The sequence below is a fragment of the Ptychodera flava genome, unplaced genomic scaffold, assembly GCF_041260155.1.
Source record: "Ptychodera flava strain L36383 unplaced genomic scaffold, AS_Pfla_20210202 Scaffold_28__1_contigs__length_4768798_pilon, whole genome shotgun sequence".
Classification (NCBI taxonomy): domain Eukaryota; kingdom Metazoa; phylum Hemichordata; class Enteropneusta; family Ptychoderidae; genus Ptychodera; species Ptychodera flava.
Genome location: NW_027248350.1, coordinates 2,025,958 through 2,048,703, shown reverse-complemented (window position 1 = coordinate 2,048,703; position 22,746 = coordinate 2,025,958). Strand labels below are relative to the sequence as shown.

The 22,746-nt window shown below is 36.8% G+C and overlaps 2 protein-coding genes across 2 annotated transcripts in view; one reads left to right on the top strand and one right to left on the bottom strand.

The window, feature by feature from the left end:
* The window catches only part of LOC139127030 (tropomyosin-1, isoforms 9A/A/B-like), a 109,220-nt gene extending 98,365 nt beyond the window's left edge, over positions 1-10,855 (bottom strand). The window contains exons 1-2 of the mRNA XM_070692957.1: positions 10,779-10,855; positions 1,753-1,914 (exon numbers count right to left, since the gene is read on the bottom strand). The gene's annotated coding sequence lies outside the window, so the exon portion shown is untranslated. The remainder of the gene's footprint in view (positions 1-1,752; positions 1,915-10,778) is intronic.
* An 8,666-nt stretch (positions 10,856-19,521) lies between these two features.
* Positions 19,522-22,746, top strand: part of LOC139126985 (UNC5C-like protein) — a 28,553-nt gene continuing 25,328 nt past the window's right edge. The window contains exons 1-4 of the mRNA XM_070692903.1: positions 19,522-19,762; positions 21,315-21,415; positions 21,643-21,792; positions 22,158-22,388. The gene's annotated coding sequence lies outside the window, so the exon portion shown is untranslated. The remainder of the gene's footprint in view (positions 19,763-21,314; positions 21,416-21,642; positions 21,793-22,157; positions 22,389-22,746) is intronic.

The window sequence follows — 22,746 nt, the reverse complement described above, 5'->3', positions numbered from 1 at the left end:
GATACCGCGTTTAAACTTTTGAACTACTTTAGGAATAAATATCAGTACGCCGTGCACAAGTTGTCAATCAATTCCAGTCGTTCGTCGTGTGCGTTAGCGCTCACGTTCGTTCGTGTGTGGAGCAAATGACAGCTCTCGGTCTACACGTATGCTACCTTCCGCAAAGTTATGCTCTATTTCAAAGATATCATAGTCCTAGAAATTTATCACAGACGAAGATACGCTATTTTTTGGGAACAAATATCGACTGAATCTCGACGGCGCGAACACTGTAAACGTCGCGCCTGACCCTGTTTGCAATACGTACGGAACCCACGGTATACGCGACCAGCTTCGAGTTCGTTGTTTCTGCAAATTATTCACGTAATTCCTTCGGAATATATAGGCGGTGTACTCTTGTGTTTACTTTGTTCGGATTAGTAATGTCGTAGTCTGTGAAAATATCGATTTCATTTCATGACTTTTGATCGTGGGAGAAACATCGGCCGCCATGTTGTTTGTTTACATATTTACGAGCACACCGAAGATCGACAAAAAAAGGTCCGACGCACCAAAATTGATGACATACTAGACGCGGGTTGTCGTGACGTAGAACGACCAGAGAATAAATCCCGTATTTTTTGTTCGGAGACGACAAACTTGGCTTCTGCATGTGATAAAATAGAGTATCGCAAAGAACATTAATTGCCTTTCTAATGACACCCCACAATTCAGGTTATGTTGAAAAACAAGATCAACAGGTGACTTACAAGAAGATAGGTTTGACGAAAATGTATGTGCGTCGCAAAATTGTAATTTTTCATTACCTTCCAAAACATTGCCATGACAGCTATTGGGTCCCTATATTGTTTCTGTTAGATTCCATTTCGTATTGCAGGGATCCCAAGGCTTCTGAAAATTAGAGGTTTGTTTGTGGCTGACATTCACATATTCACACAGTGGATACATATATTAATCTACTTACAAACACATACACACGCATGGGTACATATATACGATGCATATGCACACATACACATTCGCCTGAAACACAAAATAGATAGATAGATAGATAGATAGATAGATAGATAGATAGATAGATAGATAGATAGATAGATAGAGATACATAGATACATAGATACATACATAGACACATACATACATACATACATACATACATACATACATACATACATACATACATACATACATACATACATACATAAACGCATACATACATACATACATACATACATACATACATACATACATACATACATACATACATACATGCATGCATGCATGCATGCATGCATGCATGCATACATACATACATACATACATACATACATACATACATACATACATACATACATACATACATACATACATACATACATACATACATACATACATGCATGCATGCATGCATGCACTGCATAGATAGATAGATAGATAGATAGATAGATAGATAGATAGATAGATAGATAGATAGATAGATAGATACATACATACATACATACATACATACATACATACATACATACATACATACATACATACATACATACATACATACATACATACATACATAGATACATAGATACATATATACATGCATACATACATACATAGATACATACATACACACACATACGTACGTACATACATACATACATACATACATACATACATACATACATACATACATACATACATACATACATACATACATACATACATAGAGTTAAGTTTTAAATGAAGTTTGCTTACATGCACAAAATACCGATAAGATGTCCAACTGAAAATCTGTTATTCTTCAAAACAGGTTTGTGAAATACATCTGTCAAGGATGGCAATTGTGGTGTCATTATTGTAAATTCACAAGCAACGTGTCTTTAGCAGACCGCAATTCCAGCGAAATCAGGATTTTATCTGTGAGGATAAAATGAATTAATAAATGTTTCAGACAGGTGTACACCAGAAAAGTCTTATGATTTGATAATGTAGAGAGACACGATGTGCAAAGTCCGCCCAGTCACAATCAGGGTGCTCTAGAGTGTTTCACTTTCGTCAAAATTTCATCTTGTAGACACATATCTAAATTTACTAAATTTACAAAGCCTAAGGTTTGGTATATATTTGCTTGAAAAGTTGTGAACCAAACTTTCTCAGTAATTCCATGGCAACCAGTTCTTTATTGTGTTGACACACCGTCACGGACACTACAAAATATTATGAGTTGATGGGGAAATAACATAGTAGACTATACAACATTTGTACAAATATTCTCTTTAAAAGTTTAACCAGAAAACATATACATCTGTTGTAGAAAATAAGGTGAATGTATCAGGATTTTACCCAGCTTTGCATGATTTCCTGCAAAATGATTTGTTACGAAAAAAAAAGAATTTTTCATTTTTTTCTCCCCATGAGCTTATGATTCCTCTTGTTTACAGATTTGCCCTTTAGTACATTTAAGTTATTTTTTACTGCAATTGTTGAAGTCTTTAGAAAACATTAATAGTATTTGCAGCAAAACTTTGCTCATTTTTTGTTAGTTTTCTAGTCTTAGCATGGTAAAAGCGTCACGGACACTACACAATCAGGAATATGTGTGTGAAACAAACTATTGTTTTCTATATTAAACCAGTAAACCTGTAAAAATAGTACAATAATGACAAGAATTGATTACAAACAAATCAAAAACATATTATTAAGGAAGTTTGACATAAAGAATATTTGTAGTACTGTTTTTTTCAATAACCAGAAAATTTTATCAGAAATACAACACTGAATGCGAAAATTCTTGAGATAACTGATATGAAGACAATGATAACTTGTATGTAGAAAATGCTATACAATGCAAAACAGTCCTAGTAACACTATAAAGTGAACAATAAATGATTTACTGAACATTTGGTTTCCAACATATTATTGTGATCTGTATTTCAGTAGCGTCACGGACACTAGACAAATTTGAATACTTAAAGGGGCAACTTCTTTATCAATATTAAACACAAATTCACTATATGAGAAGTCTAATTAAAGTCATCAAGAGTATAATGTAATACTCTCTTGCCACTCATAGTGATATTTGTAGGTGACTGTAGTATTTTAAGTATTTGGTCAGCATCTATTGTGTATAAGGGGGAAAGAGGTTGCACATCTGACTATTAATGGTGGTACTGCAGTAGTGTGGGCTCCATTATGGATCTTTGTCAATAGTGATGTAAACAAGGGGAGGATTTATGTCCCGTAATATTATTTTTATGTTTTACCCCCTTGTTTGCATTATAAGGTTGTATTATTTGTGTTTGGTAAAATTTCAGTCGTGTGTTGTTTGTTTAGGGAAAGCTATGGCGAGATATAGTCGGATCTAGCATGTGGTGTCTTTTGAGTGCTGTGATCCTGAAATCAATGTTTCAAAACAAAAGTGTGTGGTTTCTTCTCAGTCGCAAAGTCCTGTCTTTCCCAAGTTGTTGTGTCAGATATTTTGATTTTTATATGCTTGTTCTTGGAGTGTCGTTTGCATGTGTTATTGGCTTCAAAAAATAAAGCCAATATTTCCATATTTTTATCTTATGTTGAGATTTTTTGTGAATTTTGTTTTTGACAAGTGTGTCTTTTATGTTTTTGTTTCTTTTGTAGAATGTTATCGGGGGTTCAGGGAAAAGGGTTTTTAATGTTTCGTCCTTTTCAAGTTCCTCCCAATATTTTGCAAGACTTTCTTTCAAATCTTTTGTTTTAATGTATGGCCTATATGTTGTTGTGAAGATTAGATTATTTGTTGTATCCTTCTTTATTTTTCTTGTACTTTTTGTTGAGTTCAATTCCTGTGTTTGATTTCTCTTGTAATTCTAGTTATTTCTTTTTCCGTTTATTCTCTGTAAATTAATTTTCTTGTAAATAAATCAGCTATCTCCTTGAAATCGTTTGGGTCATTGCATGTACAGCAGTATCTGAGAATTTCACCTTCAATTAGTCCTTTAAAATTTGATTTAGGTAACATGATTCTCTGTGCATGTATTGGAATGTTCCAATTAGTTTTGTGTGGGTTTTAATATCCAAATTACTTTCTTGGTTGTGCCTTGGGCCCTTCAAAATTTTGACGTCGAGAAATGTTAATTTTTGGAGTGATTTCTTAACTGTAAATTTAAATGTTGGGTGCATTTTGTTTGTTCTATGGCTGAACTCTGCCAGTTGGTTTGGTGTTCAACTTAAAATTGTGAAAATGTCATTTCTGAACCTTTTCCAAAAGCGAATCACATTTCAGAGATGATTTCCATTTCCAGTTTATGAAATGCAATCATGGCAATCTTCAGCAATGCATTTAAGCCCATCAAACAGCCACATATTTAGCGGTAGAATTTCAATGTTGAATAGCCCAAAGACTTGAAGGAAAGTCTTGCAAAATACTAGAAGGAACTTGAAAAGGACAAAATATTAAAATTCCTTTTCCCTAAACACCCAATAATAACCCACAAAAAGAAAAAAGAACATAAAAGACACACTTGTCAAAACAAAGTTCACAAAAAGAGACAAAACGTTAACAATAATCTCAACACAAGATAATCTCAACACAAACACAATCACAACACAATATTTCTATACAAATATAGAAATATTGATGTAATTATTTGAAGTCAATAACACGTGAAAACATTAACATCATAAGTATAACAAAAACAACAAAATATCTGACACAATAACTTAGGAAAGACAGAACTTTGCGAGTGAGGAGAAACCACACACTTGGGTTTCGAAACAGATTTCAGGATCACAGCATTCAATAGACACCACATGATAGATCCGACTATGTCTCACCATAGCTTTCCCTTAACAACCGACACACGATTGAAATTTCACATATAATACAGCCTTATAATGCAAACAAATGCTTAAAACAGAAAAAATAATTTAAGGAATATAAACCCTCCCCTTATATATATGTACATCACTGTTGACATAGATCCGTAACAGAGCTAACTCTACTGCACAACCATGATAAGTAGTCAAAAGTGCAACCACTTACTCCCCTTATATATCGCCATAGCTTTTCCTTAACAAACAACTACGATCGAAATTTCATCAAACACTAATAATACAGCCTTATAATGCAAACAAAGGGTGAAAACAGAAAAATAATTTGAAGGGACATAAACTCTTCCCTTATATACATCACTAGTACTGTTGACAGAGATCTGTTCTGGAGCAATCACTTTCTCCCCTTATATAATTCACAAACACATTTTCTTTTGTTTTTAAAAAGATTTATTATGGTCTATGAAGTTTACTTCAGATGTCAGGTGAATTTAAATGTAAATGCAATAAAAGATTGTTAACCACTTGTTAGGTGTAGTGTTCGTGACATGAAGCCAGTTGCAAATGGAAAGTGGTTTAATGTGAAAGTAAATTAGTTTGTTAAGTGTTATGCCTTAATTTTACTGTAAATTACATTTGTATCTTAAAGTTATATTGGGAAATAACTGATATCACGATTTCTGTTCCTTTTTTAAACCCCTATACCGTTATTTCATAGGACAGTTTTTTAACATTAAAATCTTAAAAGGTAGAAAAAACATCTTTCACTGGTTTAATATATTTCATTTGATGTCTTACTTAAAAACTAAGTTACTCTCTTATAAAAATGTAACTTCAGCTAGTAAACAATAGAATTACCAGCTTAAATCACTTTAATAAGTAATGTATGGATTTGGTGTCACGGACACTACGGCTGTCACAGACACTACATTTGGCCCCTATTTCATATACTGAAACAATACAAGTGGTAAATGGATTATATTTTTATAACACATAAGGAAGGCAAAAAAGGCCACTTTGGCTAGTGACGTCAGATCTCTATTATCTGAATATGGCTGAAAGTTATGAGTGTGTCACGGACACTACAAAATTTTGGGACAAAAATGTGGGCAACTTTCATGATTTGTCATTCATAATCAATACATTGACCCTATCGACATTTAGTACCAACTAAACATAGTTGGTCATCCAATCAAATCGATGTTTTAGGAAAAATTCTAGGGTTTTCCAAGTGATAATAGAGAGATAAATCAATGCTGTTGTCAAAATATAAAAAGCGTAACGACACACCAATTTCACTTGTTATCACGCCATTTCCATTCAAATCCATGTATTAAGATGAAATAACTTGCAAAAGAAAGAAGAAATGCTATGTGATACTTTAAATATCCTGAATAATCGAAAAAAGTAATCTAACAGTTTCAAAAAGTGAGTTAAAAATGTGCTTTTTCAGATGAAACAGCGTAACGCCCATTTTGACCTATTTTTAGGGAACTTTTTTTCACTACTCAGCTCGAAATCATAAAAAAACCCACATTTTTTCGATGGGGCCTGTTTGGTTCTACTGGTTGTTTCAAATTCAGAACAATGTTTCATTAAATTTTGCTCAACATTTTCTTATATTAGAGCGTAACATGTGGAAATTTGTCTAGAGCACCCTAATTTTGACTGACCCGAGTAAGCTTTTTAATTCCAATTTCAATTTCAATACATCATTTGCCTATTTCAGTCAATATTGGTTTACAAATAGTCTTACGTTGAAGATCATTGGAAAACTTCATATGACAGTGCATATTTTTAAATGACTGCAAACATATAGAACATTGGCCTTGGTAAGGACAAGACACTGCCATCTTGGAAATCTACATTCTTTTTGTTATTACTGCAATACCATGGAAAGGTCACCATGAAGTGAGTGACAAACAACAAATAAATACCAAGGGATGAAGATTTTGACTTTTTACAGTGGATACTTTCAAAGAATTTTAATGTGAAATATATGTTTGCACGTGCAAATGTTTGCTTACTGAAAGGAAGGCAAACAAAGGATTTCCTTTAAAAGTCCTAATTAGAAACAACACCCGAAAGAAAAGAACGTTTCAGCCGTAGAGGGCGCAAACATACTTATGACTGTAAACACATGTGTGGGTTTGAGCACCGTCCGTTGTGGAGGAACCGTGCTTTGACCGAGCAACAGCTGGCTTAACTCAGTTGTTAGCTATACGGCTGGTCGATCATCGTCGCGATTCGTTTTACCACGAGCTGAACAAGGGTAATGGTCTCATGAACGCACAGCACAGCATGGCATCAGGTCTTGGATACGGCCAAAGTGGATCGAGATACTGACGTCAACTCTCACGGTCCCTCAACAAAAGAGGGACTGTGAACTCCTGTTTCGCGCTCAAGTAGCAAGACAGCTGATCGGTAATTTCTCATCAAGGTAACGTCCCCCGAGAGCAATCTGTCTGGCGGCATTACGTCTCATTCTTAGCAATGTTAAAATAGTTGGTCATCGAATGGGTCACAATCTGGTCAGAAGACATGCCATGGATATGTGATGTGTAGGCGTCAAGGACGGATAGTAGGCCATTGAACACACCCTGCACTGCTGCCTGATGTATCCGTGACTCTGTCATCCACGGTACGGAGAAGTATGGCTGGCGAGAGCACAGTGTATGACCTCTTAGGCAGAGGACAGTAGAACTGGACGATGAGCGGACGGTACATGTACCTGCATTACGACCATTTATTACACATTTACTCCCTACTATAACTGACGGTGAGTAACAGTGATGATGCTCTTTTGCTTCGTTGTGAGACTTTAGTGTCACGTGGACAATCATTGCGAAAGACCAAAGCAAGGCGTGGAAGCAGCCAGTGCATTTCATGTTTTGGCCGACAGCGAATGAGGGTGCGATGGAAATACATCTCAGAAGCTAAAGGCTGATTTCCTTCATCCATCAAACGCATTATAAAATAATTTGTATCATGCAAATAGGTATTTATGAATGTTCAGGGACAAGTTCGAGGATACTTGCATACTGGTGTCAGTAAATGCTAATTATGAAATCAAATGAAGCATACAGATATTTCTAATGAAGATATGGATACGTTTGTGTTTTAAATATTTTACATACTTTGTATATTTTTTACATGAGATAAAGACTGGACATAACACGTGTTTTCCTCAAAACTCATCATTTTGCAAAGTTTCAATTTTCTCTGAAAATTAAATTTTTGTTTGTATTTACCTTTACACACAGGAAGCAATCATAAGTGGGGTGAAAATAGGTTAATTTATGCCAATGTATTCAAATCACCCGATTTCTTGGTTATTTTTTCTCCTGTTTTCAACATTTCAAAAACATTTACTCCAATCTGGCCGGCTCAAATTTTGTGAAATTTTACATTATGTTCTTTGAATATATAACAAAACAACAATTTTCCTTGGCAATCAAGTTCTCACATTTTGAATGAAAATCATTTCAATTTGCTTACCTTGATTTTAATCAATCTTTTTAAACGCCAGTCATTCAACCCCTGCCATTTAAGAAGGAAAATCGGTCATTCAAAACAAAAGTGTTGATTTCATAAAGTAGTATTAAGTCGTTGACGTAAACCGATTTTATTAATAATACAAAAATGTGGTTCTCTCCCCCACGTGATCAGCACAAACTATGTCAGTAGACTGCGATTAACATGACAATATGCCAGGGTACCTGGAATTTCGCTCCAATAAACTCACTGTATTTTTGTAAACAACCAAGCGTGTTGTAAGTTGTGTACAAGAGGACGGGTGACTCAAAAGATGACTTTACAATGACAACAAGACCAGACATGATTAGGTGTGAAAGGTTTATCGTTCGCCGTAGGTGCAAAGCCCACACATTCTTGGGACACATCAAAAGACCCCTTAACTCTTTGACAATTTAGCATGAACTCGTTCAGCAGGTTTAAATTTTTTACGTTCGAGTTATTTCATTCGCATGTGACTTTGGGTATGTTTTGTCTAACTGATGTGCTCACCCAAACTGTTCGCCTTTTAAAAAGTACATTCGAAATTAGCTAAGCTGCAATGTGAAAGTTACATTCCGGTATACGCGTTGAGAACGAGATCGATTTTTTTCTGTTATTGTCAGCCCAGAGTGAAGCTGGCCAATGACGTATGTATACGATCATAGTCCATTATGGCACCTTGAGAGAAACAACCAAATAATGTCGCAGTTTCTGGAAACAGAAAACGATGAGAATGCTGAGGCTGTGTCTGGCATCTGCATGGAAGAAGATGCAAAATCTAAGTGACCTCGTTTCCAATCAAACCATAAACTGTCCTTCGGTGGTATTAGGGAGTTTAAAAACGTATGTGTCGGTTAAATGCACCACCATCTTAGTTATTCCCCTGAGGAAATGAGATCAAGTGTGGATGTTAGAATCTATTATTTGTGATCTCATTTCAGAAGCTATGGAAGTTCATTGCAGTAGATGGTACCGTTCTACGTGTGTAGCACCTTAATGAAGCACAGTTTGAACGTAAAAACTATCAGGATGTAGTTCTCTCCTCCTCTTATTGTGTGACTTCTAATTTTAATTTTTTGTTTCTGTCAATGCAACATTTTCCCTTCCATCAGGAGAGATCAAGAAGGGCACGGATCTTTTTTGTAATCAATGTATTTGATGGACGTTACGGCGACAACTTTCTTTGACGACGAATACCGCTAATTTCCTGCGCATGCCCGATATTTTACATAACGCAGTGAACAGTGATCTGCAAATTGGATTTTTGGACGCATGTGACAACACTGATGCTACTGATTACCCTCAATCCCCTGCCAATCAAGACTTAACCTTTGTAACTTATGAGGAACATGTGCACTTTTTGCGTTTGCCAATTGTTATTTTCATGAGCTAGTTGCAAATCTAAAAATTCTTGACACATAATCATATGTCAAGGGAGGCAGTCGTCGGAACTGCGCGTGTGCAACTTTCTCGTTTACAAACAATGCATTTCATTTATGGTATCTAGATGCATCACGTCAACATAGCTGCAACATTTAAATTTTATGATATTCACTGTTAACAAATATTTTAAAACTTTCATCAAAGCCAACGTACCCTATACAAACCGTTTACATCGGTCTTAGAGGACCCTAGCAACCTTAAGCTTTGAGCTGAGATCCAACGACTGCCTCCCTTGTCAGGGAAAAATGATGTTTCCGGCAAATAAAGCCCGATGAAGTTGGGAAGCTACAGTAATCGAAACAAACGGCCCTTTTCGAATCATCCGCAGTGTTGAACAGGGGAAGTACCCTTTACATTAAATCGAGAATCGATCGACAAGCCCACTAAACCTCAAAAGAATCAACAAAGCGGAGATTTGACAAAGTCAGTTAAAGGACGGTGATGGTCGGAAAGGCGCTCAAAGGTCGCTAGGGACCCCTACGACCGATATAAACACTGTATCCAAGCTACATTTGCGATTGATGAAAGTTAAAACATGTTTGTCTTAATGCTCGTTGTAAAATTTAAATGTTGCAGCTATTTTGACATGATGCATCTATATATAGTGCACGAAATACAATGTTTGTAAACAAGAAAGTTGCACATGCGCAGTTCCGACGACCACTTTCCTTTAACGATGAAAGATTTTTTAGCAAAGAAAGGCCGAAAACGCAAGATACAACACGATGTAAGCACAATTGTAAAGCGTAAAACAAACTCTCGGTTTTGAATAAAAACTTTTTTCCGTGTTGACGTTGAAAGTGTCCGAACGAGAGTTTTAAAAGTTAAACATATCTGGATGAATGTTTGGAAAACATTTCATTTGGAAAAAAAATGTTATGAAAAAGATAGCTAAGAATGAATTGCGTGATAAGTAACGAAGGAAATGACATAAAAAGTTGAACTGCAATTTTTGAAAAGTCGAAATCACAAAATCGTACAACTTTACAAAATAAGATTTCTAATGCAGGGCTTACCCAATTTGCAGTACGTTTCATTGAAGTAGTGGACAAGCAAGTGATGTTACTCTACACTTCCCCGGTACTTCTACGGTTGCTTCGATGTCTCAGCTATTCAGGCCTCTTGATCTGGCCAATCACAGGCGATATAGCCAATAGACTTTCACTTCTTAATCGGCAGATTTGGCCTGAACCAATTACGTGTCAGTTAACCACCTTTCCCCGTTTGTCATGTGACACGGGTCAAGGAAAAGGTGCACTCTTCAATAACATTTTGCGTGGTTGTTAGCGATAAGGAATTAAAAAAAGAAAACATTGAAATGTTAAAATGGGCCACAAAGCCAGTGAATAACAGCGGACAGACAATAATTTCTTCAGTGATATGGTAATTGTACGACGCTTTATAATCCTATTCAAATACTAGTACTTTACAAAAAAATAAAATAAAAAATGAGACTCAAACTTAGTCTTAGTGGTGGCGTTATATAAAATGCAACCGTGAAGATAGCGCGAGGCATTGTAAATTAATAATTTAACATTTCGTAGGTTAATGCTGTCATTTTATAAGATAGGACTGCTTTCGACCATTTAGTAATCAAATGTAATTTTCAAGTTTCCTATCATGCCTGTTTGAATGGACTGAACAATGTTTATACGAGAGAACTTGACGCAGCGGCTACACTTACATTTTAACACGATTGGAACTACTTTGGGAAAATTGGATGGTGAAGTAATACCGATTTAATCTTCAAATGTAATCTCATCTGCTTTCCTTTTACATTAGACACTTGTTTTTCATGAGTAATTTGTAATGTAACGGACTCACTGTCAACGGACGGTGAGTTTGAGACTCCAGCACGGTGTTGTTCCCCTAATCAAGGCACTTTACTCCTCATTGCTCCACTGGGTACTGGGTTATGGGTACCTCATCCTGTAATTGAGTAATAAAATAAAATAAAAAATAATAAAATAAATCAAAATAAATTAAAAACAAAGGGCATCCAAACTGTCTAACAGACTTGCATATAATATTGCTGTGGGTAATCTGAACCGTGAAATTTGTAATATTTATAAAAGTGCAACTGTTTTTGTCATGTCATATTCAGTATAGCTCTCAGATCAGTTTAAATATTTACTATTTTTTTCCGTTCCACACGTGACCTAAATAATCCAGCTTTCCTTATTATTTATTTGGCTTCAGACTGTCTTGATATTTCAGATAGGAATCGACGCGTTTCGATCATATGCGGCTGACCTTCCCCAGCGTCTAAACAAAATCAGATTAAAGCCTGTATGACTATTAGTGTAAGGCTGAAAACAGATATAGAAGTGGCACGGTGGAAAACAACGTAAACAATTACAAATTGTCGCTCATTAGAACCGGAAAAAAATCTTCAAAGAAAACTGCGGTGAATGGAACATTGGTCAACAGATAAAAAGTAGAAGATTACAATGAAATTAAACTTTAAATCGCATTTTAGCTAATCGTGATAGTTGCAACGAAAATGCGAAAGTAAACCTCGATATGTGAAAATGCTTTGGTTTAACAAACACGTAAACGCAGACTACTGACAGTGACTTCAGACTCAAGTCGCCATAAATTTCACATGACAGATCGCTTACAATGGACACTGTGTGAGTCCAAGCCAAAGGCTTTGAAATGAGACAGTGTCTAAGTACACAAAGACGCACACATTTGCTTGTACGGTGTATTCTGCCTACTCATGAGATCGTTTGCATGACACGCAGCAAATAACACTCTAGATAGCATCATACTGCTTATATTGCCAATAATAGAGAGATCAGAATCAAAATGGCAGTTCCAGTGAAGTCACGACGAAATGCACGATTAAAAGGAAAACCGTCGTCGGAACTGAGCCTGTGCGAGTCTCTTGTTTATAAGCAATGTGTTTCGTGCACGATATCTAGATGTACTTCATCATCACAGCTGCAACGTTAATACAATGTAGATTATGACAGACATGTTTTAACTTTCAGCAATCACCATCGTACCGGGGATACAATATTAACATTGGTCGTATGGGTCGCATAAGGCAATTGAGCGCAATTCCGATGATTGTATCCCTTTGATTTTTACTCCTCCGTAAAATCTGGTCGACAGAGTCACAATGAACTATAATACAAAACATTATAGAATACTAAAACTAAATCAAATTAAGACGCGTCCTAATCAATAGCCCCATCGCACCAATATCGTTGAAAAATCGTACTGTATTTGCACTACAAAGCTCAACTTTGCCCTTAATGAGTATGACGGATACTGCAATAGTTTAAGGAATAACAGCCAATAAAGGAGAATGGAGGATAAGAATTTTTATCGCCGGAACTGATTGTACCAGCTACATCGAAGTTACATCGAAGATTGAAAGGCACTCTTGCATGTAATAGTGTTACGATGGTTTGCACTTTGAGCATAGGCTTACTGGGTTTTCTCGAATGTTTTTACCATCGAAATATACGGTATCATACACTTTTGACATTTGTCAAAAAATAGTCCACTGAACTTTGCACTCCAGTCGACCTTGTGCAGAATTCTCTGGACATATTCTGCAGAATAGCCGATAAATAGGTTTTCTGTGTTGTTAAAGCGTAGGTGGACGATTTATTTCCATCGGGCGGTGACCGGAACGACCTATGGCGTTTTCTTGTGAGAGTCGTCAGCCATACATCAGCCACGAGATAAAATAAAGTTGTACAGGCCCAGGTACATGTCGCAGCGCGTTAGCGATGTATAAATGAAAATGGTCAAAGACGGGCAAAGTTTCATTGATTTCTAAGTAAATACTACACAGACTGTATGAAAAGTTGGACGTCTCGGTGCAAAGAATTTTTGACAGTATACACTTCCTTCTTTCTCTTAATATTATTTGACGTCATAATCTTCCAAATTGGTGCAAAATTCATATTTCACTCTCTCGACATTAGCCTCCATATAGACGATAAATCCCATCAATATTGGCGCCACGAAATAACAGAATCGACAATACGGTCAAACTCGCTTACTCATTCAAACACTCACCCGGTAACTTTTCCATCTCATGGAGGTATTCTGCAAACTACCCAAATGTTTCGCCGTACATCAATTACTTGTCTTGTTGAGCTTTTTAAAATCGTTTTAATTTATATATCCACTGCGTGGGTTCAAAAGCAATGCCATGGACGGACAAGTGATAACTTGTACTTTTGTATCTTTTTCATATGACGGTAGAAATCAATCTCTTGTATGCCATCTTATTGTGGTTTTTCTATAATGGCGTCGGCATCCGACATAGCTAAAATACTGTATAAACGGACACTCACACCAGCGCAAACTAACTCGCACACACCCACTCTGGCCGAGTCGGTCACTCACGGGCATATTCATTCACTCACAGGCCCGCCAGACTCACTTATAGACAGACTTAGGGACCCAGTCTCTCTTAGCAGGGATTCTCTTATATTTAAGTGGCTTGGCCGTGGGGCCTAGCCAAGATTCCGTATTCAATAAACAGGGTCAAGTTCTCTATATCATTATTCGATAGCTCCTGCATCTTATATACTTCTCATCAAATGATGACCATGGGCGGATTACGACACGTCAATACCGTGACAAAAACGAGTGAATCGTGAATCCTTTCGACCAATACCTATTGCTAGTACAAGATAGGTCACACATCTTTGCGAAACGACAAACAAACAGGTATATGTGTGTGTTGGTGACATGAAGGTTTACAATTTAAATATATCCGGTCAGCGTTCTGATGAATTAAGTTGTGTCGGGCCTAGTACATGGCCCGTGTATTTATGAATGGAATTGACGAACGACTGGCAATTGTAATATACAAACAGTCTCATGGGACGGTCAAACAAAAACCTACTCAATGTAACTTTGTTGCATAACTTTGCTTGGAAGACGTAAAAAGTTATTGTTGACAGTATAGTTAGTCCACTCCACCAATTTTTCCCGATTTTAAAACACTAAAGGGAAAAGGAATTACAATACCAATCAGGCCCGTGTCTTGCAATTACAATTAGGACATTTGATTTGAAGATAACACGATTAGAACTAATTTGGGATAATTGGATGGTTAAGTAATGTCGGTAGGCTTATTTTTATGAGTAATTTGTAATATCGCAACCGTGACAATCAGCTATAGAGCACCTAACACCTTTGAGAAATTTACAAAAATACGCGGCTCTCCCAAATTAGATCCAATCGTGTTCGATTGAGATCCTCGTAGTAATCTCACTTTATATGCAGACAATGTACCTCATCGTTTACTAACCACAGCCATTTTTGTAGTCTTATTAGTCTTAACTTTTCGAAATCGTCATAAATATGCTCGCTTGGTGACTTGCGCTCCAGTCGACTATCAATGGAATTTTTTAGGGCTTTATGATAGATTGACATAGCAACAAGTGTTCAGCTTTAAGTGGCATTTAGACAAACTATATAGTGTTATCATCGATCATCGAAGCGAAATGAGACAAAACTCTTTAGTTTAGAGTTCGGAATTTAGTTTGTGACTCTCTGCGCTGTGGGGATGAAATAAGTCACAGACCGGCTAAAGGCTGGTGATCGGAGTGTTGAACAAGCATGCCGTTCATATGTAAAATTAGGGAAAGGCGTCACGCATGTTAAACTTAAACACAGCAGCTTTATCACACTTGGACAGTAGGCAAACCTGTGGATTGGTATTAACTGGGCTTAAAAACTTTTGATTTATAGTGGTTGCTGTCACAAGGTATTCTCTCATCCTTATTTAATCGACGGTCTTCGACCCAGAGTGTTTCATCCGATGCCTAGTCGTGCTTGAAATAGTGTAGATTCTGTAAATAAGGTGTCGTTAGAATTATTGTAAAAATCAAAATTTAAGGCGAGGGTTTCGCATGGGATACTTAGGACAGAGCTGCTTTATTACACCCAGTAAATACAAAAGGTGTGCGTGGGCGAGTAACACGACAAAAAAATATTCAACTAATACTCAAATCTATTCAATTTGCATTTGATACTGTATCAAACATAGTGTGATAAATTGTTAGTCCGTACGATTGTCTGTCATTTGATCCAGGGTCTCTGTCCCTTATGGGCTTTCATAGAATGGAATCATTTAAAGCGTAAAGACGGACTAAAATAGTAACAAATGAGGCTGTAAGTGACATTTGAATGTGCTATATAATGTCATCGGCGGTCACCGAAATGACTTGTAGTCGTCCCATCGCGTGACCCATTTTACGGCTGTCTGCGGTGTCGTAATAAATTGTCATCAATTGACAAGTGTTGGCGATTTGAATAAGGCCACCCAGGTTACTCTAAAATGTCATCTGTATCACACTTAAACAAAAGCTTAAGGCGTGTGTTGGATACTTAGTGGGTATCTTCTTCCAAAGTTTTTCTTTGTCTTGTCTGTTCGTGCAAGCAGTGGTATAGGGGCAGCAACTAATGTTTCACAGAATGTTTAAATCGTAAGTTAACAAGGTTGTAACTAGGATCAAAACTCGAACACAGGGCGCTTGCCCTTGGATTCTTCTTTACCACTCTTTCTACTTTCATATGCGTGATGTCATTCTCAGCGAATTTCCACTTCTCTGACATATCATAAACGCCGTTCACATTCACTCGTCCCCCTACAATACAATAGATTTTTTTCATTCACATGTTTATCCTTGAAGTTCAACCTATCGTCACTGAATCGTACTCAGGGCTTCATGTATTTTAACCATTGCCGTTTACATGTAGAGTTACTGGAGCTACTGTTAGACGGGTCAGCTATTGTCTTGATTCTGGTTCAAGATTTTAGTCACTGTGGTGGGCGTGACTCAGAGTCGTTCGCAACTGGCTACTGAATACTCCCAACCGGAGGATTTTTTATCACTTAGTTTTTTTTTCACAGTAGAAACGTTGAAGTCAATTTTGCAATAACATGTATTGTCAGAGTTGACTCTCTTTCGGTCCTCGGAGTAATTGTAAGCACTAACCACAACATTTTACAGAGTCTTAACTTTGGGAATTTGTCATAAACATGCACACTTAACTTGCGCCCCTGTCAACCATTTTTGAATATTTTTACACAACAACGTATTGACATAGCAACAAATATTTGTCTGTGAGTAATGTTTTGGTCTATTATTTGGTGTCATCGGCAATCACCGAAGCGACGTGACCCAACCTCCTTTGAGAGTTTCGGAATGAAGTTGTATTCATCCCGATGCATGGAACATTCAACGTTGGGTGCCCTGTGGTAATAGAATGGTCATGATTGGCTTGCGATGGGTGATTCGTACAAGCGCGCTGTTGATAGGTAAATTTAAAGAGTAAAGTTCAACAGAATTGTTTAGAGAATGTTTCGATCGTAAATTAATCAGGTTGCTATGGTAAACTCGAACGCAGCTGCAGCTTCAGTGCCCCTAGGCAATGGGTAAAGTTGTGCGTGGGCGATTTACTGGACATAACACTTGTCTGATTTATTTTTCTACCTTACAAATCTATTTTACTTGCCGTTTCAGAATTACCACTAACATAATGAGCCTTAATATTTCGTTTTTTATTATTTTACTGAGACGTCTTCTTCTAATTTTTTTCTTTGGCGGGTCTGTTCGTGCTGGCGGTAATGTTAGGACTACAAATAAAGTTTCATAGAGTGTGTAAATTGTAAATTAATCAGGCAGCTATAATGGCCAATAGGGCACGCCTTCGTATTCCGTCTGTTCTTATGTACCATCATTATCAGCGAATATCTCTTCTCCGACATTCCAAAAACACCGATTGCATCCTCTCGTACACGTCTATTATTGCCATTCAGTGTGACATGAATTCTGAAATTTTGCTACCTGACATAGAGTAGTCTTTTGCTAAGGGGACAAACTTCATAAGATTGCAGCGCATAAGATTGCAGTGCATTGTGGGTAAAAAGTCGACTTCTCACCACTGGCCCATCAAGAGTTTGAGAGAGTGAACTTATATGTACTTTTAACATCGATATAATAACTCTCAGGGCAAAAGATTATGTTGTTCTTGAAACTTGCTGAACGTATGAATATTTTATACTTTTAAAGCATTTCTGGTATGAATTTACCGTATAACCTAAGATTGTAATTTGGCTTCTGTTATCTCAGATAATACTATTCTACCTTTAGAAATCCACCATATTGAAAATATGGTCGACATCCTTAGAATTTTAAGATACCAACGTTTTTTTCATCAGCAACTCTGTTCGGATTCATGGCCCTTCTTCATGGCCCGACACGTTTATTTGTACTTCCCTTATTAATTCAATTGTACTAAATGTACACTCTGTGATGAGACCGATCCACTCAAGGTTTTATGTATTTAACCGCTAGAGTGTGAACATAATACAAGAGTTACGGTTAAACGAGTCAAGTATAGTCATGACTTGGCTTCAGATTTGGGTCACTGTGATGGGACGTAAACCAGATATGAGTGGTTCTCAACTCAGCGCAATGTCCACTATATACTCCCTGACTCCTATAAAAGCATATGCACCACTTATTTTGCAAGTGGAAATATGATGCCAGTTTGGAATAAAAAAGTTTAGAGCTCGAACGCTCGACTAAGGCAATGTTTAACAACATAAAAAAGTCAGACCCTAACCTTTAGGGCCATTTGATATTTTGAGACAACTCTAAATATCTTGCAAAATACCATTAACATTGTTCCATCAAACCATGTATGACTGATGAGATAGAGGGCGCATTGTCGAGCTCAAAAGAGTTGACTACAACTTCGTTTGTCTGAGCTAGTACTCGAGAGCGTTTTCCTGAAAAAGGCATGTCTTTCTCATCAACCTATTTCACGTGAATACTCTCATGTTTAAGATGTCTTGGTCGTGCATTTCATTGAGCCTTCAGAATGTCATGGTCGATAAGAATAACCAACGCCAACTTTATGTTATAACCTAATAAGATTGTACGACTTGTGTGAGAGCAATGGCTAAGTGTAACCTGTACGTTGCAGCAGGGCGTGGTGGCATATGTTGATAAAATCTTTACGTGCAATTTGCGCAGTGCGGCGTGGCACCATTATTGTATATGGGTAGGGGCAATCTCATGACCTGACAGGGTCATAGGATTTACATTCATACTCTGTAACAGCCTACATTCTGAAGTTGTTAGGGTAGAAACGAGGGGGAGTTGGTGCAATATCGGAATGTTTCATTATTCCTCATGCGGGTATTTGTATAGTTTGTGCTTGTTGGGCCATTCCGCTCGATAAGGCGCAAGTTTCGTCGGTTTGGCTCCGTCCAAGTATCGAAGATACCCGTGGAAAAGTACACAGTATAGACGATTCCATTCACATAGAGGCCAAAATTAGTTTCAACTTATAAATAAAGGCCAATGCGATGCATACTGAGTTTAAATTTGTTGCTTTCTGAAGGCTTGGACAGAATTAGAAGGTTGTACTGGTTCTATTCAAAAACTTGGTGTATGGGAAAGTCTCAAAATATATATATATATATATATATATATATATATATATATATATATATAATATATATATATTGAATATATATATATATATATATATTGAAAATATATATATATATATATATATATATATATATATATATATATATATATATATATATATATATATTATGCCCTAATTTTGATGAGTAACATCTACATAAAAATCTTGAATGAAAGGTTTTCAACTTGCCCTATTTCTTGAGGGCGTGGTAATGGAAAAACGAAATTTGAAAGCCGTACTATCAAGATAACCTCGTCCGTTTTGAACCCGGAAATATACCCTGACGAGAGGACGGGCATCACGGAACTCTTGCAATGGATTGAAAGCAGTGCGTTACACCTCTGCAACAAACGTCGACTGAGCCAAGAAAATCAAAATGAAGCGTGGATGAAAGCTCTCTATCGATGAAAGTCTTAGCCTTAGTTCATACCTCGATAGGTGTGGTGTTTCAAGGCGGCCTTATAAGACCAACAGGTGACTGCAGTAGGTACCCCCAAGCTACACAGTGCATACGGTAAGCGACCGGTAACGTAAAACTGTAATTTTCATAGAAATTTCTTCTAAACACCGGCCTTGGAATTTATAGCCTAAGGTGTATCAAATTACAAACGAAAGGTTAGTATTTGTACCGGCCAACACTAGTTTGTTGTCAATAAATAAACTACCCCAGCCTAAATTTTAAAATATGTGTATTTCAAACTGCAAGGCCGGCTTTCTGAGGCGATTATGTTACAGTGAGGCAAAACTTTAGGATAGTATAAGGCAAGCCAAATCTGTCTGTTAAATTTCACTTTTGCTTAAAACGATAAATATCGCTTTTGGTTCACATTAAGTAATCAGGAGAAAGTCAGAATAGCTAAATAAGTGATCAATTTGTGTAGAGATCCTCAAACATGAGCAACAGCAACTGAGTAATACAAATTTAACTCATTTAGAGAACGTCAGACATCATAAACAACAGGAAGTCAGCCATACAAATTTGAAGCGACTCAACTCAACAAACATCACAAAAATTCATAAGAGCAATACTGCCTGTTCTTTGGGTAATAACTTTCGGTAAATTATTCTTGTTAATCGTCTGAGTGTTTTGCTTTGTATCTCAATTGCCTTACAATGTTTACACTAGCGCCATGTTTACTCCACTTGGAGGACGTTGCACTTAAAAGGCTCAAATAGGCGGTTGCGCATGCGCAGCTAAGGTGTGATGATGACAGAGAATGTTAGTCTGGTTCCCTGCCCCCTTTCTGCCGCTCCCCTTTCTACCGCTGGCTGCGCTACACTCACGAAAAGAAAGTGGGCAGGGAACCAGACTAAGAGAATGTTTACCTAATTCGAAAAGAAAAATTCGCACTTGCGTACCTTGCATTTCACGCTGTTTAAGATTAATGCCAATTGCATATATAAAATGTGCCTTACACAAGCTGAAAACCATCAATAATGATCGAAAGTAAAAATTCAAAGTGGCTTGAACTACTTATGTCATACACAAGTCAGTCTAAAAGAAACTTAAGACACGTATAATCATTTTTGCTCGTTATTTTGCCATTTGATATATGCACCATAGAATTTCATGAAACGTTCAAAGAGTCCTACGAAGAATTTGAGCTGAGTGTTTCAACACCCATCTGATTACCATTTGTGCAAGTACTTTTGTCGATCTTATGATCACACTTGGGTTTTTTGTAAACACATAATCAAGGTATGAATAATATTTTGGCTTCATGCAGTAGTTTCGCGAGTTTCATGCGTTGCGTTTTAATAAATGTTTACGTCCAACTACAACGAATTTGACTCAACAACGCAAGTCGTCCTTGGCTTGGTACTCAATGCAAAATGGAGACATTGGTCGGTACCGATATGTTAAATAGCACCTCTGCACAATTTACGGCATTTTGAGAAGTGCTGTGCATCTCTTTACTGTATTGACGTTTCGACCTTAGGAACTCTCGTTATTATACAAAACAGTACATTTTAGTACTTTTGTTTAAAAACAAATGTATAGAAACATTTTCCTACTACTACCTGAAATAATAATTTGTACGTGGGCTCTCATTCTCCTGTTTCAGAATAAGCGATCAAGATGGCAGAGAAGGATTACAATATAAATATCCCCAAAAGTCTGCAAAATCATGGAATGGTTGTACATCCACGCAAAACACTTTGTGGGGTTAGTTCTTTATACACTATTGTTTTAACATGTGACGATAAACCGAAAAAATAACATTCATTGTCTTTTTTGTTGATAAACGGTCTAAACGCAGAAATATTGTGCATGCAGAGCAGGTACTTATTTATCAAATACGTACTCTAGTAGCCTCCGAAGACTAGAATATTGTTTTTGTAAGTTTTCGTTACTAGAAAAATAACATCTTCGTCTAATATCATTTGCTGTAGTCGGATGACACACTGACCATATTATTTTTGGATGCCCTCCTGAGGGACAAAAGAAAGTACATCATAAATTCATTACGTCTAGTGGGAGTGTTGCAACAGCCGAAGGTGTAAGACTGAATGAATATATCCTTAGCGTAAGACTTCCAAAAGGTAATGTCTGGCACATCCCTATGTAATACATATAAACCACACACACACAAACACACACACAAACAAACAAACAAACAAACAAACAAACAAACAAACAAACAAACAAACAGAAAACTATTTATTTAAGTCAATGCTTGAAGAAGACAAATAGAAAACGGTCAATTTCGAACATTTATTCATACGATAGCACATATAATACATAAAATGGCGAACAGGTGTCTTGTTCCAGTAACATTAACAGGTTACTACGTATTAAAAGGAAGAAGTGTGTCTCACTCTAACCATTTGTCACTTTTCTGAAATGTTTTTATACACGCACAATATTTCATGTTTACTTGACAGACATTTTCCCTTTGTACATTTAGAGCTGCCTGCTGGAAGCACGAAAATCAACGTCTACAAGCCAGGGACGGTTACCACTCATCTTGGGGAATGCACATTTGAAATTCTGTGCAATCTTGATATGGTTTGCGACCTGTTACAGCAATCCTTGAAGCCGGAGAAGATTCTCAGCAGAGAAGTGAATGTTCGTCCAGACAAAGTCAAGTCATTCTATGAAATCCTAGCGGACGCTCACAGGACTATTCGTAATACTGGTGAGCCCTCAACATATAAATATTTAGCGGAAAAAGGTAAAATGTCCCAATATCTTTCGTCAGTATGCTTAAATTTTAGCGATTTGAAAATGGAATCAGGATTTCGCCCACGCTTTGAATTCCATCCGACTCTAGCTAACAAGGTAGTTAATTTAAGGTGTGTGCTGAACAGTTCTTTTTTTACTCTTCCAGGACTGGATTTCTTTTTTTTGTAGAGTGAATCATGTATGCGACACATCACAATAAACTCACTTGTCATCATTGTATGAAAAATAATACACGTGAGACAAATCCATTAGTTGGTCGGTCATGAGAATTTTTTAGCAGTTTAGGCGGAAAGCAGTGTCAGTTCTTCTCT